This window comes from Rhinatrema bivittatum, chromosome 2 (assembly GCF_901001135.1).
Source record: "Rhinatrema bivittatum chromosome 2, aRhiBiv1.1, whole genome shotgun sequence".
NCBI lineage: Eukaryota > Metazoa > Chordata > Amphibia > Gymnophiona > Rhinatrematidae > Rhinatrema > Rhinatrema bivittatum.
Window position 1 is genome coordinate 706,680,682 of NC_042616.1, and position 4,615 is coordinate 706,685,296.

At 47.9% G+C, this 4,615-nt stretch overlaps 1 pseudogene; it reads left to right on the forward strand.

Moving 5' to 3' along the window:
* The first annotated feature begins 747 nt into the window (after positions 1–747).
* Positions 748–2,185, forward strand: LOC115085535 (annotated as a pseudogene).
* Positions 2,186–4,615: the final 2,430 nt, after the last annotated feature.

Consider the following 4,615-nt stretch of genomic DNA (forward strand, 5'->3'; position numbering starts at 1 on the left):
TCCGCGGGGTGGCGGGTGAGTTTCATGAGGACTAACATCCTGCTGTCCTTGGAGAACACCTGTTACATGTAAGCAACTGTGCTTTCTCCAAGGACAAGCAGGATGATAGCCCTCATACATGGGTGATAAAGTAGGTCTAGGCTGCTCCGAACATGTGCAGCAGGGAACCGGTGCCAACGAACACAAGTAGAGCTGAAAAACCACAGGAGCAGGCCTGCACCCAAGGACAGGGCCTATGGAGGGAGAGTTGGTCTTTCATGGCTGGAAGAGATGAAGGATTGACTGAATCGATTGTCCTGCCGGTCATCCTTGTCCAGGCATAATGAGAGACAAATGTATGGAGGAAACTCCAGGGCTCCGCTCTGCAAATTTTGTGAATGGGGACTGCATGCAAATGAGATACAACACTGACATGGCTCGGACCAAGTGAGCCTTGACATGACTGTCAAGCTGTAGGCCCACTTGAGCGTAACAGAAGGCAATGGGATAAAGTCTGCTTGGAAACAGGTAGGTTGAGTAGAAAGGTGATGCTGTCTGCTCTAAGTAAAAAGCCAGCGTTCTCTTGCAATCTAGTGTGCACAGCCCATTCACCCCGGTGAATGTGAGGCCTTGGCAAAAAGGAAGGCAACACAATTGACTGGTTGAGATGGAACTCTGAAACCACCTTGGGAAGGAACTTCAGGTGTGTGCGGAGGACCATTCTGTCATGAATTTTATTTTATTTTTTGAATTTTTTATTTTATTTTTTGAACGTCAGTCTGTGCTACGGTAGATCACGCTCCCCTGCGACGGGGTGCCGTGGGAGCGCTGTGTCCGGGCTCTTGCTAGGGCCGGGAGGAGGCTCGGAGTTTTGCCCTCGGATCCGCGTGAGGTCCGGTATCATAGCAACCGGCGGCTTCATCTACGGGGGAAGAACAGATCACAAGCTTGGAAAACAAAATCCTCTCTGGTGGGAACATATTCTGCGAAACCTGAGACATTGACCAACAGGTTAACATGAGCCAAATGAAGACAGGAAATGTGGATGCAAGAATATTGTCCCTGGCTTCAGAAGTTACAGAGATCTCAAATCAGAACGTGCCTGTTTTACTGTTGGAATTGAAAGAAATTTTAAAAAGTGCGCCTTCAGTAAGCAAGGAATCCACAAAACTGAAAGAAGATTTGTATCATTATGACCTAATCCAATACTGTGTGTTGGTTCTGAAGCAAGACTATTCCCGGGTTAATGGTGGCTGGGCAACAGCAGCAAAACTAGCAGAAATACTAAGTAATTGCTGCGTGGGTCTGGATCCAAAAGAGGATGTTGAAGAATTTTACAATAAGGTACTTCCTTCAGCCATAGATAACCTGTTGTTTTTGGGAAGACGTCTACAAGCCCGTTTTATCCGTGCTATTAAGGATGAAGAAAAAAGTGAATTCGTAAACTCTTTCCGGACAGTGACTGATTCTGTTTGCTGGCTTTCTGGGGGACATATTCAGCTTACTGTGTGTGTGCTGCAGTCTGACCACTTTCTCCAGTTGCTCATGACTGATGATGTTGAAACAGGAACTACAGTGATGTCTATGTTACAGAATATTTTAAGAGTTAACAGCTCAGTATTATCTCAGATACATGAGAACAGCCTTCATTCCATCCTGGATGAACTTGTTTATAAACTTTCATCTGCAACCAATCCCGTCATAGGAAATGCTGCCACAAAATCATTGCTTCTAATGGTGGAGTCTCATCGGCCACTAATGCAGCTGCTGGACATGCGGTATAGAGGACTAAGAGCTCTGTTAAGCAAGCAATGGACTGGAAAAGGCTTTGGCAGAGAACTAGGTCGACTTCTGGACTTGTTATGCTCTGGATCCTACCGACAAGTAGAAATGCAGGAGCCGGGACAAGCTTTCCCATAACCTCTCGCCGAACTCCACTTCATCATGGATCTTTTCATCCCAAGCTTAGGATCCTAAACTCATCTCCCTCTTCGCCTCAGCTTGTTAATTTTACTCCTACTCCTCGTTAATTTGTAATAACCCCTTTCCTTCCTCACCCCCCCCTTCAGGCCTTCCCGTCCTCTCCATGACTTACCAATTTGTTTTAAGTTCCCTGATAAACCAATTTGCTTATGTTGCGCCCAGTTCCCTGATAAACCATGCTTATGTTGCTTATGTTGTGCCCAGTTCCCTGATAAACCAATTTGCTTATGTTGTGCCCAAGTTATCTCCTCCCTTGTTCTATGTAAGACAACTTTTGTTACTGTCAATGTTTGGTTGTAATGTAAACCGGATTGATAATTAACTCTGTTAATTGAACTTCGGTATAAAAAAGTTATAAATAAATAAATAAATAAATGACAAAATTTTTGTATAAGGAGGGTTCAACACTAGGGCTTATAGTTTGCTGACCTTGTGAGCCAATGTCACTGCAACCAAAAAGATGACTTTTCAAAAGAGTTACTTAAGGTCGCAAGATCGCAATGACAACGTTGAGATCCCAGGAAATCACTGGAGGGCAAGTGGGGGGCTTTAGTTGAAGAATGCCCCTCATAAACCGTCCCACAAGCGGATGACATATCACAGTACCATCCATACTCCGGTGGTAAGCCCCTATGGTGCTGAAGTGAACTCTCACCGATGTGGTCTGGAGACCAGAATTGGAGAGGGAAAGCAGATAGTACAGGAGGGAAGCAAGAAAAGGGATCCAGAGTCCCTTGCACCAAATAGAAAACCTCTTCCACTTCATATTGTAAGATTTTCTGGTAGGCGGCTTCCTGAACTCCAGAATTACTCGATATCCCTTCCGAAAGGTCACCCGGTCAACATTTAAGCCATGAGGGCCAGGGCTTGTAGTTTTGGGTGATGAAGCCTACCCCAGTCTTCTGATTAGGTCCGGGGCCTTTCCCAGTTGGATCGGGAGGGTGCAAGGCCAGATCCCATAGGTTGGAAACCAGACTTGATGGAGCCAAAATGGGGCGATCAGGATCATGGAAGCCTGATCCTGAGGCTTCTGGAATATTTTCGAGAGTAAGCATACAACAGCCCAGTGTCCCAGTGAATCGAGAATGCATCCACCAGCAAACTGCTGCTCCTCCGCCCTAAAGAGCAGAAGCGATCCACGTTCCTGTTTTTCAGGGAGGCAAAGAGGTCTATGTCTGGGGTCCCCCACAAGTGAAAGATCTTGTTCGCCACCTGTTGACTGAGGGACCACTCGTCAGGAAAAAAGCCATGGCTCACGGAGTCCACCAGGGTGTTGTCCACGCCTGGGAAATACACTGCTCTGGAGGATGCTGTTCCTGATGGCCCACGATGACCAAATGTAGACTGCCTCCTGACAGGGTGAAGGATCCCGTTCCCCCGTGCTTGTTCAGGAGTTATTCCTGGAAGGCCTGGAGTGCATACCGAATCGCTTGCAGTTTCAGGAATTTGATTTGAAAATGCGATTCTTGCACAGACCATAGTCCCTGGATTCTTGCACAGACCAAAGTCCCTGGGTGTAGAGACCTAACAGATGTGCTCCCCACCCCGTCTAAGATGCATCTGTGTTGAGGGTAGCCTGGGGTTGTGGGCTCCAGAAGGGGACTCCCTTTTTGAAATTGGAGGCAGTTGCCCACCACTGAAGGGATTGACATAGCAGTGTGGGAATTTGAATACGCACATGCAGGTCTTGGGAAGCCTGGCACCATTCAGAACAGAGCATCCACTGCACCTTACACATGTGCAGCCAAGCAAAGGGGATGACATGTACTCTCACTGCCAATGGGCCTAGCAACCAGAGAAACTGGTATGCCGAGACCTTAGCGCAAGTAGAGACTGCTCGAGCAAGAGCCGCAAAGGTCTCTGCCCTGTCTCGAGGCAGTAAAGCCTTCGTCTGGGCAGAGTCCAGTGAAATCCCAATGAGATCCATTTGCAAGAATGGTTAGAAATGGGATTTTGGATAGCTGATCAGGAATCCCAGGGTTTACAAAATATGGATCGAGGTGTGCAGGGCACTCAGTACCCCCTGCTCTGAAGAGCTCTTGATAAGCCAATTCTTGAGGTACAGGAAGACAAGAAGCCCCCATCTCTGAAGATAGGCACCGACAATCACTAGCACCTGGTAAAGACATGGGGTGCGGATGCTAGGTCAAATGACAGGATGCAATACTAGTAGTAACTCCCGTGAACCAGGAATTGGAGGTATTGCCAATCCACTGGGAAGATGGGAATATGGGCTTTTGCGTCTTTTAGATCTAGAGAGCAGAGCCAGTCTCCTGCCGTTTTGAGAAAGGGGATCAAGGTGCCCAGCGAGAGCATTTTGAACTTCTCCTTCACCAAGTTTAAGGCCCTCAGGTCCAAATTTGGGCCGGAGTACCCCGTCTTCTTGAGAATTGGAAAATTCCTAGAGTAGAACTCCTCGCAGTGCTCACTGGGCGGAACGGGTTCAACCGCCTGAGCCAGTAATTTTAAGTCCCCTGTTGGCCTCCAACAGGGACAAGGATGCGAACGGGATGGAACGCACTGGAAGTGCAACCTGTAGCCCTGACACGTGATAGCCAGGACCCAGAGATCCAATGTTATGGAGTTCCATTGGACCATGAATAGCTGGAGCCGACCCCCAACCAAGGGGCCTGCGTTGAGGGCTGGCTCATGC